The sequence below is a fragment of the Hyperoodon ampullatus genome (genome assembly GCF_949752795.1).
Source record: "Hyperoodon ampullatus genome assembly, chromosome: 3".
Classification (NCBI taxonomy): Eukaryota; Metazoa; Chordata; class Mammalia; order Artiodactyla; family Ziphiidae; genus Hyperoodon; species Hyperoodon ampullatus.
The window spans coordinates 179166801-179181223 of NC_136916.1; positions in this window are offsets into that span (position 1 = coordinate 179166801).

A 14423-nucleotide genomic window follows, 5' to 3' on the forward strand; every position below is an offset into this window, starting at 1 on the left:
GATGACCGGTTCCTGCCCACCTGGAGCCAGGGGTCCTTTAGCTGATGGCTCCTCTCAGCCTGGGGTGTAACTGAGACCCCAACTTGTAGGTCTGGGGGCCGAGGAGGGGGAGCCCAGAGCCTGCCCCCCACCCCGGGACGGGGCATGGAGGTGACAGGCCAGCCCCGCTGCTGGGCGTGTCACCCATGCTGTCACCCCACCCGTCAGGGTCACAGAGACTTCCTGGCTGGCCCACCTGTAAGTGGAGGTGGTGTGCGATGCTCTCAGGGATAAGGCAAGGCCAGGCCTCCAGGGACCGGCACAGGGTAGTGCTCAGTCCTGGAGGTGTCCCTCCCTCCCGCCTGGGGCCAGTGCTGAGTTTCTCCACCCCAGGCCCCAGGGCCCCTCCCTCTTCCGACACCTGCACCCTCTGCACGGACGCCCTTCACCGCCCTTCCCATCCCCGAAAAGGAAATGGGGCTGAGCGCAACCTGCCACCTCGTCCCAGCGGCCTCCATCCTCTCCTCCCCGCTCCCTGTGGGTCAACACCTTCCCGCTTCCTCTGGCCCGTGCTCCTCCCCAGGTGGGGCGGGGGGCAGGTAGCAGACTGGGGGTGGGGGGTGGTCTCACGTACTTGACCCCCTGGCAGGCGGAGCTGAGCTTGGACCGGTTTCGGGGTCCTGGGCTCAGGTCCTCCGGCCCCGAGGAGTTCTGCAGGAATACAGCGGCCACCAGCTTAGCAGAGAGCTTCCCGGCCGCCTCGTGACTCCCCTGTCCTCTCCTCCCCGCGGTGACCCCAGGGCCTCTTGGGGTGGCAGGACACTAACTGTCCACGCACCAGCCCCCTGCCCCCTCCCCGCAGGCTAGTCCAGGGCCTGCCCCTGAAACGCAGAGCCACGTCGTGGCTCAGATTTCAGAAACCCCTTCTCCACGAGCACCTGCTACTGAAAAGGAGAAGTGGGTTGGCTTTGAGACTAGGGTCTTGGCTGGGGATCTGGCCACTCGGCAGGAACAGAGGGACCATCCCCCAGGTCCTTCCGCTGCGTACGGAGGTGTCTCCAAGTCCGGTTCTGCCACCTTCTCCAAAATTGGAAAAGAGCACACGTTTAAAACCTTCTCGGGCTTCCCTGGTGGCGCAGTGGTTAAGAATCTGCCTGCCAATTCAGGGGACATGGGTTCAAGCCCTGGTCCGGGAAGATCCCACATGCCGCAGAGCAACGAAGCCCGTGCGCCACAACTACTGAGCCTGCGCTCTAGAGCCTGCGAGCCACAACTACTGAGCCCACATGCTGCAAATACTGAAGCCCGTGCACCTAGAGCCCGTGCTCCGCAACAAGAGAAGCCACAACAATGAGAAGCCTGTGCACCACAACGAAGAGTAGCCCCCGCTCGCCGCAACTAGAGAAAACCCACGCGCTGCAACGAAGGCCCAACACAGCCAAAAATAAATAAATAAATAAATAAGTAAAACCTTCTCATCTGTCCCCACTTCCTGGCCAGGCTCCCACACCTTGCCCCTGGAACGGGGTCTCCCAGCTCCCCTCGATGCTCAGTGGCTCCTGGCCCTGCAGCCCCAGGCCGCCCCTCCTCTGCCAGGCCAGCACCTGGCCCAGTGGTTCCAGGCCCTTTCCCCGGGCCGTGGCTGTGCTGCCACATTCTCCTTGGCCTCCAGGCTCAGCATCATCCACAAATCAGCAAGCTTCCCCAAGGAGGAAAGTAGCCGAGAATGACAGCTCATCTCAAGGTGATTCCCTCTGGTCAGGGTCTCAGCCCCTCAAGTCCTGGCTGCCTCGGTTGCTCGCCGATGCCTTCAAACAGCTCTTTGTTTGTTTGTTTTTTAATGTTTATTTATTGATTTATTTTGGCTGTGCCAGGTCTTAGTTGCAGCACGCGGGATCTTCGCTGTGGCATGCGGGATCTAGTTCTCTGACCAGGGTCGAACCTGGTCCCCCTGCATTGGGAGCATGGAGTCTTAACCCCTGGACCACCAGGGAAGTCCCAGCTGTGTATTTATTTATTTATTTATTTATTTATTTATGGCTGCGTTGGGTCTTCTCTGCTGCGCGCGGGCTTTCTCTAGTTGCGGCGAGCGGGGGCTGCTCTTCCTTGCGGTGCGCGGGCTTCTCATTGCGGTGGCTTCTCTTTGTTGCAGAGCACGGGCTCTAGGTGTACGGGCTCAGTAGTTGTGGCGCACGGGCTTAGTTGCTCCATGGCATGTGGGATCTTCCCGGACCGGGGCACGAACCCATGTCCCCTGCATCGGCAGGCGGACTCTCAACCACTGCGCCACCAGGGAAGTCCTCAGCTGTGTATTTTTAAATATGGCTTTTAGAGTTGCTTTTGGTACAAGGTTTTGTCTGATGTTTGCTATCTGTCATATCTGGAAGCACGATTAAACATTAAGTGGTCTTATAAACTATAATGAGTGCTATGGACTTGTTTGGTAAGTGGTGAAAATAACCTTGATTTACTTGACGTAAGAAATTATCAAAATTGTGTGTGTGTGTGTGTGTGTGTGTGTGTGTGTGTGGCCGCACCATGTGGCATGCAGGATCTTAGTTCCCTGACAAGGGATCGAACCATGCCCCGCTCCCCACATTGGGAGCACAGAGTCTTAACCACTAGACCGCCAGGGAAGTCCCTGTGTGTTTTAAATTTTATAACAGTAATAAGAGAAATCAAGTTGCATTTATTTTAGTAAGAACCATATTAAGAAAGGAAATATATCAAGATAGAGTCTTTATTTTTCTTTTCTTTTCCTGCTCATGAAACTTCACCTGAGAGAGCACAAGAATCCTAAGCCTGTGTGGTTCCCTGGGCAAGTGGTTTCTGCATGGGAATCTTACACCTAACTCAGCCCTAGTCCTACTCCAGAATAGTCTGAAAGCCATTTACATACCACAAAGGGAAGCAGTGTGCTAGCCACATGCAGAGTCTTGTTCTGATACCTGGGAGTTCGTTCATCTGGCCTTTCCTGCCTCAGGGAGGCTGCAACCACTTATCTTTACTTGGAAGAATTCTGGTTTCTGCTTATTTGATTTGGGTCCAGTTTGAGACCATAAGATCTTGCTGCGTTTTAATACTTTCCTGTTTGAGCCATGGAAATAGGAGAAACGAGTCTGCACAGTGTTATGTGTTTGGGGTGCAACAAACATTGACGGGCATCATGATATGGGCTGAAATTGTAAAGCAAGGTACCTGGCTTGGAGCACCAAGCAGACAGGGCCGTGGGCGCTGCCAGGGGACAGAGCAGACGCCGGGCGCCGGCCAGTGCGCACATGGGACTCCAAGGTAGGTTGTGCGTAACAATGTCTATAAATGCTGATGTAATGCAGTTAAAAAAATATGTTGATTTTTATTAAAATTTTACAACTGTACAAAGAGCACATGTGTGTGACTTAAAATACACAAAGGAAGTAAATATTGAGAGTTAAAAAAATAATATAAATCTGAGACATGAAGCAAAAAATTCCATTCTGTGCATCAAAATAAAAAGGCATTTTGCTTAATAAAAAGGGGCGTTTCAATATGTTGAGAAGTCTTTGGTTAGGGCTATCACAGAAGATTTTTTGTGCCACGATTCATTAAAGACCAGATTCAGTCTCACTGACTACAGAGGGACCATGGCGTTACCTTGGCAGCCCCGCAGGCTGCCACACGCATGTGCACGTGGCACCACGTTGGAGGGTTGTACACTGAATCCATTCTTATTAGCTGTCCAACAAATCACCCATGGATGTCACCATTCACCTTCCAACGGGGAGACCTCACCTCCAGCCACTGTCTTCCTCCAGTGACCCTCAGTGACTGGAGTTCTAGTGGCAGTTTTCACTGTCCCACTTCAGATGCAGGAGGAGAATCCAAGTGGCCACGAGGAAGGCCACCAGGCTGTCCGAGTGCCGCCCTCTCAAGCGTCCTGACCTGCTGGGAGCCTGATTTCTTCTGCTGCTTCCTGAGGTAACACTCGGGAGATCCACGGGCAGGTCTCAGCCCGGGGAAGGATGGTTGATAAAACGGCAGCACCTGGCCAACCACCACCCCATTGGGAGAAGAGCTTCGAGAGGGTCACCTCTGCTACTACAATGCCAGTGGTCACCATTGTCACCAGTGCCACCGCTCACCAGCGGTGGGTGGCACAGGGCATTTGCAAGAATTAACAACTGACAGGAAACTGCCAAATGAGTCTATCGCAATAGGAAGGGAGGGGAAGTGATGCCGCCCATCGTTCCTCCGACATGTTCACGATGCCTCCACTCACATCTAACTCACGTCTAACGTCCAACGGTGATGCTCCAAATTCGAGGTCAAAGGCTCTGGAGGAACAGCACATCTTGCAGATGTCGATGTGCTCTTTGGCTTCCATCCTAGCATGTGCTCCTGGCCCTGAGGTGTGTGGGCTGATGGAATGGACGATATCCAGATTCTCAAAAGCTCGGCCCCAGCGGGGTTCTCCAGGTCTTCCGGCACATGCTTCATCCTGGAGGAGGGCTAATGGAGCCTATCTCCAATGTCACCATCCCTAGAGAGAAGGGACCTCATCGGTGGTTTCCAGGTGGTCACCAGGTGGTCATGCTTGGGGGGGGGGGCGGGGACGGGTAACACATTTTTATTTAAAAAAATAAATATCACCAAAATGGACTTTTCTTTCATAGATATAGTGATTACTAATATTCCAAGAACAGTTTGGAGAAAGCTGATCTGAACATATTATGCTACATAGATGGCTGGGCTGCAATTAACACAACATTCAACCCAAAGTAGCTTAAGAGACAATGAGGGCTTTTTGTTTCTTTGACTTAATAAGAATAAGGTGTTTATTCTGGGTCCAGTTCAGCAGCAAAGGCAGGGATCTGGACTGGCTTTGCTGCTCAGGTCCTGGTCTTCTCCTCTTGGTCATATTATGGCTGCTGGAGCTCCAAGCATCACAACCTCAGCCAGCAAAGGCAGTGAGCAGATGGCAGTGTCTTACCTCACCTCATCTCTTAAATGGGAGGAACAGCATTCCCAGAAGCACCCTTCTCCACTCCCTGGCCGACAGCAGAAGTCACCTCACTTGGGCAAAAACTGAGCCTGTGCCCACACCCACCTTTGGGTCTAGCGCATCTTCCCTGAGATCAAGAGCTCTGCACTGATGGCTGAAAGCACCTGGTTCTGTTGGAAGGAACAGGGCGGGAGGCTTTGGAGTGGAGTGGGTGCCCTCAGGATTGCCGTGGTGGAGGGAGGGCTGAGGCGGTGCTGCAGATGTGAGCAAAGACATTCCTTGTTCCCTGGGGGATCCCTGAGAAAGGGTCACCCCGAGTCGGGAGGAGGTGACTCCTGCAGCCCTTCCTCGCCCGCCTTGTCCGTCACGGGAGCTGCAGGGTTATGGGGGGGGTGTGTGTGCGGGGGGAGTATAAGAGCCTGGACCCGGAGCAGAGATGGACTCTGCCCTCCAGCCTGAGGGCGCGAGAGAGGACACCCACAGCACAGGAGCACAGTGCTCACAGCCCGTGGCCAGGATGTGAATGGGGGAGGGAGCAAGGGGGGGAGGGGAGCAAATGGGGGAGGGGGCATACCTGGGGGAGGGGGAGAGAATGGGGGCATGAAGCTGGCGGAGCGTGTGGGACGTGGCCACTGCCCTGCCCACCCTTGGGTTCCCTTTGAGGGGTGACTTCTGCGTGGGGTGCAGGCCGACACTGTGCCCTTCAGGAGGGAGGCTCAGGGGTTATGGGGACACAGCCCGGCAGCCCCTCCCACCTGCCCTCAGGTTTAGGGGTACAGGGGCCAATGACTGTCCTGCCACAGCCCAGCACCCGCTGCTCCCATGCCAGGCCCCGGCAGGACTGGTGCCCCCCATCCCCTGGCCTGGAGCCCGACCCTTCAGCTGCGGGGCTCAGCTGGGCCGAATAATGAAACATGGACAAGTGCGGCCCAGGCTTTAGGACTGGCCCTCCTGCCATCCGCGGATAACTACCTCAGCCCTGAGGCTGAGCCCAGAGGACAGGGACAGTGGCCAGGGGCCCTCCCACCTCCGCCAGGGCCCTCCCGCCTCCGCCGGGCCACCTGCCTCCCCGCTCTGCGCGGGGCCGCTGCCGCAGGACTCTCCCAGGTGCGGCGGGGCCCAGGCCTGCAGGCCTGCAGGCGATCCCTGTCGTGTCCTGGGCCGGGCAGCTCCAACAGGCCTGGCCAGCCATGCAGCAGACACACGAGTGGGAAGCCGGCCCCTCAGGAAGGCCCAGCTCCTGGCTGCAGCTGACCTTGGTGTCTGGTCAGCAAGGCTGGACAGACAATCAGGATGGAAGGAATGGGCCCTGGGCCTGACTCTGGGAAGGTGCAGGGGCTGGGCCCGTCACCTCTGCGTCAGCACTGAGGTTTCTTTCTCCCACTAGCAGCAAATGCACGTGAAACTAGGGACTAAATGCAAAAATCCAAAGGCAAAGGGACAGCCGGGGTTCCACGGTTCTCGACCACAGAGGACAGGGCCGCTAGGCTGGCAGATGCTCAGGTTATACGAGTTCAAGCGGAGAACCCCGGCGAAATCCTGGAGAGCGGGGTACGGGGCTGAGGAGGAGGCCAAAGGAACTTGGGCCAGGCTGCTGAGTCCAGTGGCTTCAAAGGGCAGCAAGGCCCTAGGGCTGGGGACCAGCTGGGAGGGGGATGGGAGGCCTGCTTTTATCTTTTCTCTGCATCCCCTGGCTCCACTCCCACCCTCCAGGGGGTCTGCAGCTCTACCTCAAGCCCCAGGCACCGCCTCAGCGCCTCGCCCAGCCCTGGAGCCAGGATGTGCTGTCTGCACGGGGACCCTGCCCCCTCCTGACTATCCCCTAAAGAAAACAGCACATCTCGTCATTGTTAATACAGCTTCCTGGTTTAAAAAATTCAGGCAAAGCCAAGGGCCAAGGGTGGAAACGAGGTGTCCCCATCCCCAGTTCCCGCGTGCAGGGGCCACCCGTGACCAGACAGCGCAGAGGAGGGAGAGGGGGCTGTGGGTTCTCTGAGAACACCGAGGAGCTGGTCCTGTGCCCCCCAGGGAGCCACCGAGTGGTGCCCACGGCTGCACGGCATCTGGCGTCCCTCAGCGGTGCCCTTGGATGGACCGAGGCTGAGCCGTTTCTTGCTCTGCTTTAGGTGCAAAGCAGCGATGAAAATCTCGACTAGGCCTGGTGCACATGCGCGAGTATTCCTGCAGGACAGATCCTGGGAAGCAGACAGGCTGGCTGGACGAGGGCTTTTGTAAGGTGATGGGCACTGTCGCCCCACCTCCAACCTCAGACTCACACCCTAGCTGGGGCCCGTCTCCCCACCACTCCCGTCCAGTCCCTCTTCAAAACCTCCAAAGTTTGAAGGTCACGTGCATTTGCATTTCTCTGATCATGGGTGAAGTTAAGCATCTTTCAGCTAACAGCCATGCGGGTTTCCTTCTGCATGCGTCTGGGCTGCTTGCCAACTTCCAGTGAGACACTCGGCCCCCATCCTTACTAATTCATAGGCCCGCTCTGCTGGGGAGCTGGCCCTTCCGTTGAGATATGAGTTAGCAACAAGCTTTTCCCAGTTTGTGGCACATCCTAGGACTTAAAAGGTTATATCTATGCAAAATGTTGCAATTTGTAATTTACTTAAATTTATCAAAAAAAATTCCTATGACTTCTGCTTTTGTCACGCTGGGAAAAGCTTTCCTCATGGTGAGACTATTAAACCGTCTCCAGTCTCCTGTGTTTTCTTCAAATGCTTTTGTCGGTTTGTTGTTGGCATTTGTATTTCTGGTCCATGTGGAATTTATTTTGGAGTGAGATAGGAGTCCAATGTCATGTTTCCTTCCAATGGCTGCTCAGTTGTCCCAACACCCTTTATTAAAGAACGCCCTTTTCCTCGCAGATTTTAAATGCCAAATAATCGTATGTTAAATGATCACACAGACCTCTGATCTGTGTGTTCAGTCAACCACCTATAACAGAATGTTCTGGTCGGTTCTGTGACAGATTCTACCCTCTGGCAGGACTGGCGCCTGCTTTTTTAGAATTATACAGGCTATTGTTTTTGTTTTTTTCTCTACTTTTTAAAATTGTGTGGACCTCCCTGGTGGTGCAGTGGTTAAGATCCGCCTGCCAATGCAGGGGACACGGGTTCGATCCCTGGTCCGGGAAGATCCCACATGCCGCAGAGCAACTAAGCCCGTGAGCCGCAACTACTGAAGCCCGCACGCCTAAGTCCTATGCTCTGCAACAAGAGAAGCCACGCCAATGAGAAGCCCGCGTGCAGCAACGAAAGCCCAATGCAACCAAAAATAAATAAGTAAAAATAATCTATAAAATGGTGGTAAAACACATAAAAAACATAAAATTTACCTTTTTTCAAGAAATGTGAGCTTTTTTTTAATGTTTATTTATTTATTTTTGGTTGCATTGGGTCTTTGTTGCTGTATGCAGGCTTTCTCTAGTTGCGGCGAGTGGGGGCTACTCTTTGTTGTGGTGTGCGGGCTTCTCTCATTGTGGTGGCTTCTATTGTTGTGGAGCACGGGCTCTAGGCGCATGGGCTTCAGTAGTTGTGGCACGCAGGTTTCAGTAGTTGTGGTGCACAGGCTTAGTTGCTCCACGGCATGTGGGATCTTCCCGGACTAGGGCTTGAACCTGTGTCCCCTGAATTGGCGGGCGGATTCTCAACCACTGCGCCACCAGGGAAGCCCTAAAATTTACCACTGCAACCATTTTTAAAGGTACAGTTCAGTGGCACTAAGTATATTCATGTCATCATACAACCATCATCACCATCCACTTCCTGAACTTTTTTTAAAATAAATTTATTTATTTTTAATTTATTTATTTTTGGCTGCGTTGGCTCTTTGCTGCTGCCTGCAGGCTTTCTCTAGTTGTGGTGAGCAGGGGCTACTCTTGGTTGTCGTGTGCAGGCTCCCTATTGCAGAGGCTTCTCTTGTTGCGGAGCATGGGCTCTAGGTGCATGGGCTTCAGCAGCTGCGGCACGGCACGCAGGCTCAGTGGTTGTGGCTCGCGGGCTCTAGAGTGCAGGCTCAGTAGTTGTGGTGCACAGGCTTAGTTGCTCCGTGGCATGTGGGATCTTCCCGGACCAGGGCTCGAACCTGTGTCCCCTGCATTGGTGGACGGATTCTTAACTGAGCCACCAGGGAAGTCCGCTGAACTTTTTTTCATCTTCTTAAATCTGAAACTCTGTCTCCATTAAACACTCACTCCCCATCCCCATCCCCTAGCCACTGGCAACCAACATCCTTTCTGTCTCTAAGAATTTCATTACTCTAGGGACCTCGTAGAAGTGGAATCATAAAGAATTTGCTTTTTTGAGACTGGCTTACTTCACTTGGCACAATGTCCTAAAGGCTCATCCATGTTCTTTCCTTTTTTAAGGCTGAATAATATTCCATTGTAAGGATGGACCACATTTCACTTATCCATTTATCCACTGAAGGACATTGGGTGCAGCCGCCTTTTGGCTATTGTAAAAAACGTTGCTATGGACACAGGTGTACAAATATCTATTCGAGTCCCTGCTTTCAATTCTTCTGGGCATATATTCAGAAGTGGAATAGCTGGATTGTATGGTAGTTCTATTTTTAATTTTTTGAGGAACTGCCGTACTGTTTTCCATAGAGACTGCACCATTTTACATTCCCACCAATAATGCATAGGATTCCATTCTCCACAGACATTCTCACCAACACTGATTATTATTATTATTATTATTTGATAGTAGTCCTGCTAACAGGTGTGCAGTGGTACCTCACTGCGGTTTGGATTGGCATCTCTTTAATGACTAATGATGTTGAGCATCTTTCCATGTGCTTGTTGACCATCTGGTTATCTTCTTTGGAGACATGTCTGTTCAAGTACTTGCAGGCTAATTATTCTTGCACCTTTATCTTCCTCATGGATTTCAGGATAGGTTCACATAGTTATAAAAATTTTTTTTTAAAAATCCTGGAGCTACTCTCACAAGTTGCATTCAGTGCAACCTCGGGGAGACTGTGGCCTCAGCCCTCCTTGGGCCTCCTTCCCAGCCCTCGCTGTGGATTCCTGGCTCGTCTACCTTGTTCTTTCCACCCCCTCCCTCTGGCTCCCAAGGATCACCCACACCTGATGAGGCCTCCAGCTGCCCCTAGCTCTGTCCCGAACAGCTCACCTGAGTGTCCCCAGGTCTCTCCATCCTTCTGCATCAAACTCTCAACTGCTGACCCCTGCACACCTGCTCTCCTGGCCTGTTCACCTGTTTCCCAGTGACAGTAGGGGGTCCAGGTGACCACTGGGCACCGTCTTTGCCTCCTCTCTCTTCCTCACCTTGGAGGAAGTCAGGGTCCAGGCAGGAGAAAGATGCAAAGAGAGAAAAGGACTTTTATAAAGGTCCATTTACCAAGGTGCAGGCAAGGGGTAGGCGAAACCAACAAGGTGGTGAAGACCCGGGGGCCTCAGAGCCCTAAGAGGGTAGAAAGGGCCTCAGGGCAGGGACTGGGAACTCAGGTAGAGGACCTCAGGGAGAGGAGAGGTCTGTGCCCAGCCGGGAGGGAGCTGGGGAAATTCCCCAACCTCTGGGCTGGCTTCCAAACTCACCCGGAAGCCAGGGGAGAGTGGGGGATGGGGCCACCGATGCGGCCCAGAGCGCAGGCCATGGGGAGGGCGGAAGGTGGGTCTGGGGGGCAAACCGAGAACGCCCAGCCCACTTCTCTGCCCCCACCTCTTCCACTCCAGGACTAGGATTGGACACCTGACCATTCCCCAACCCCCAGTCCTGTTCTTCCTTCCATGCCCTTTGGCACCCGGAGCTCTCTGAAAGCCTCATCTGAGCAGGTCTCAGCCAGCAGCAAACGCTCCTTGGGCGCCACGTTGTCCTTGGGACGAAGTCCAAGCTCCTAGATCACCTGGCTACAGGTCCCTCCCCTGGCCTGCCCCTCCCCCCACCCCAACCCCTACCAGTCCGCGCTCCCAACTCAGGTTCTTCCGGTGAGTCCCGCACAGGTGGCGCCGCCCACCGTCCGGCACACTCCCTGCACCCTCATAGCTCTTCCCTCTGCAGGTGGGTTTCCACCTGCGTAGTGGGTATGGGGCGCCCCTCTGTACTCGAGGGTGCGGGACCCCTTCCGCACTCCAACCCCCAGGCCTGGCTCTGTCGGGGGCTGGTGACCATGGGGCGGTGCTCCCGGTGCAGGGCAGGGGGCCCGTGAACACTCAGAGGCGCCAGCCGCCCGGGCCACGAAGCCCAGACTCCCCGGCACACGCCTCCTCAACCCCACCTCCCAGGACTTCCCTGGCTTCGCTGCGCACCTCCTCCCTCGGTCAAGGCCAGTCCCCACCAGTAAAGCAGGAATGCCTGCAGGGCAAACCCCCACCTAGGCCTCTCCCACAGCGCCCCCGCCCGCAGCGTTAATCCCTTTCCCCCTCTCGCTCTCGGGACACCGGATGCCTCTATTGTAGCGGCCAGCGCGGAGCGAGCAGCGCGTGAGAACTCACTCCGGGACCCGCGCCCCGCCCTCGGGCAGGGCCCGGCCCGGCCCGCAGTCAGCAGAGGGTAGGACTGCGTCGACGCCCACCACCCACCTCACCTAGCCCGGCCGAAATCCCGGGGTTGGGGCGCGTGGAGCACGAGAGGGCGGGGCGGGCCTCTGGGGATCACCACACCTCCTTCTCCCTCCAACCCTCATTTGGGCGGGCGGGGCCAAAGGTTAGGGCCCAGGGGTGCGGTTCGAGTTTCGGGCTCCCGGAGCTTCGTTAAGCGTTAACCGCGGGCTCAGAGCCAAGACGCGGGGCTGCTGCGGGCACTAGGTTGCGCCCGGCACGCAGGGGCGGATCCCCAAGCCGAGGCGGTACGGAGACGGTGAGGGGAGGGGTCTGGGGACAGACCTGTGGGGGCGAGTGGGGGAGGGGGCTGGGCCCGGTCGGCGGGGCGTGGGGGGTGGGCGCGGGGGCGGGGCCCGTTGAGCCGCCGGGGGCGGGAGCCGCGCTCACCTGGCGCTCCGGGCCCGCCCTAACCTGGATTTCCGGGGGGCGGGGCGGGGGCGGGGCCTGGCCGGGGCGGGGCGGGGCGCCCGCAGACGTCAGGGACTCGCCGCGCGAGGCCGGGCCGCCGCTCTGCCCGTGGGCTCGCCGGGCTGCCGCGAGCGTGCGGGCCGCGCCGGGCATGTCCTAGGCGGCGGCCCCGCCCAGCGCTCGGCCGGCCGGGCGGGAGGGCCGGGGCCGAGCCGGGGCCGAGTCGGGACCGAGCCGCAGGTAAGACGCGCCGCTCTGCGCCCGCGGCGGCCGGGCCTCCCTGCTCCCGCACCTGCGCGCCGACGGGGCCGCGCGGGCAGCGGGCAGGGGGCGGGGGAGCGGAGCCCGGTGGGCCGGACAAAGGCGCGGAGGTGGGGGCCGCCGGCGCACCTGGCCAGGTCGGTCCTCGCCCCCGCGGAGGCGGCCCAGGTCTGCGTCAGGCCGGGAGGGACCGCTGGGCGCGCGTCTACGCGGCCTGGAGAGGGGGGCGCTGGCCCGGGCGCCGGGGTCCCCGCCCAGGCACCGGCTGGGCCCTGGCCGCCCCCGGCGAGCGCTGATTCAGGAGAAGGCGTCGCTCCGTCCACCTCCGGGCCCGGCGCTCCCGCCCGGCCTCCTCCCGGCCTGGTCTCCCCTCCCGCGGTCCCTCCCTCCGTCTTCCTCCACCTCCCTCTCTCCTCATTTCCCTTCGCCGCCGCCGCCTCTCCGCTGTCCCGGCCTCCGTTCAGTCTGCGCTTTCCAGCCGCCCGCCGCCGCTCTCTGCCCCTCCCGGCCCCTGCCCCTGCCCCTGGGCGACTCCACCTCCTCCCCTCCCCTCCAGGTGGGTGGCCCTTCTGGGGGGACAAGTTTGGGGTGTTTAGTATTCTCCCTCCTAGCAACGATGGCCAGCCTAGCCCTGAACCGGCCGCAGGCTGTTTGGGAGCGTCCACGACTCCAGGCCTGGGCCTTTGCGAGATGGGCTGGCAGCGGCAGGGGCGGCCTGGCTCCGCCACAGCCGCATAACCCGGCTCTGGAGGTTTGGCCTCCCTTTGCCATAAGCAGAGGCTGTGGCCTCCTCTGGGTGGGGTCGCCTTCCCAACTGCCCATCACGACCTGGTGGCAGGTGATGGCAGAGTGTGGGAGCTGGGCTGGGCTGGGGGCTGGGTGGGGACTCTCCTGGAGAGAGCACTGTCATCTCCTCCGGCTGTGCTGATGAGGCCTCCGGAGGCTGCAGGGGCTTGGAAGTCCCCGCCCCTTCGGCTTCCAGAGCTTGCCCCTCTGGCTGGACCCTGAGGAAGGGCAGGGGTCCCAGGAGGAGGGGCTCTGGCCGGCTGGGGCTGTGTTCTGGGTGGATTTTTCGACATCTTCCCACCTGCTTGCCCGAGGTGACGTGAGGGTTTGCCATGGGTTATACATGGTCACTTGGGCCTTCACCGATGGGTGGGGCCTGGTGTTGAGACCTGGCTCGTAGGAGCCTCAGGCTGAGGCTCTGGGTGTGGGCGTTGCAGGGACAGGGCCTGGAGTTGCTCCCTACATCCTGTGCTCCAGCCAGGTGCCAGCACCATCTTCTCTCTCCCTCATTATTGTCTCACGTCTTAACTAGTCTCCTGCTTGACCTGCCATCTGTTCTGCATACTGCGAGCCAGATCACGGACCCAGGACCTCCAGGGCTGGCCTCGCAGGTGTGGGACACATGCTCTTGCATGGGCCCCGCGCTCAGACCCTGCACTGGGTTTAGCATTCTGCTCTCGCTGTTTTGAAATCCTTCATACTTTTAGAACAGGCCTGCTGCATTTGCATTCTGCACCCAGGGGTGCAGCGCGTCCTGAGCCCTCTGGGGCCTCCCCCCTCGCTCCCGGACAAGCCACAGAACCCCCGGGAGCACGCGGCCCAGCGTCTTGGCCCTGCCTGCTCCCTCTGCCTGGAGCCCGGCCCCCAGATGTTCACATGCCTGCTTCCGCCTGCTCCCAGTGAGCCGTCCCTGACCGCCCTCCGTAGATGGACCCCTCGCGGCTGCTGTCCCCACCCCTATTTCTCTCTATGTCACTCTCACCTTCTCACAAACGGTTTCCCTTCTTGCTGCCCACCTCCCTGGCTGGAGGGAAGCCCCGTGATGCAGGGACAGTGTGTGTCTCTCAGAGCCTAGGACACGTTTTACCCAGTTTGTGTGTGTGTGTGTGTGTGTGTGTGTGTGTGTGTGTGTGTGTGTGCGCGCGCTTCCACAGGAGAGCGGCCAGGGCACTTGTAGGCGGTGCTCCGGGTGTGTGTGCACACATGTGGGGCGCAGGTGTGTCTGCACATTCTGGTACCTGTGCCCCTGTGACACGGCTCTGGGCAACTGGCACCTGTGTGAGAGCACGTGCACACTGGCTGTGTGGGGCCTCAGGCAGCCCCAGGGCCTGGTCTCGGGTGACATCGGCCCTTGTCGTCACTCAGGCTGTCCCCACTGTGCCCCTCAAGGCACCATGATACTCCCCTGTCCGTCCTGACCATATCAGCCCC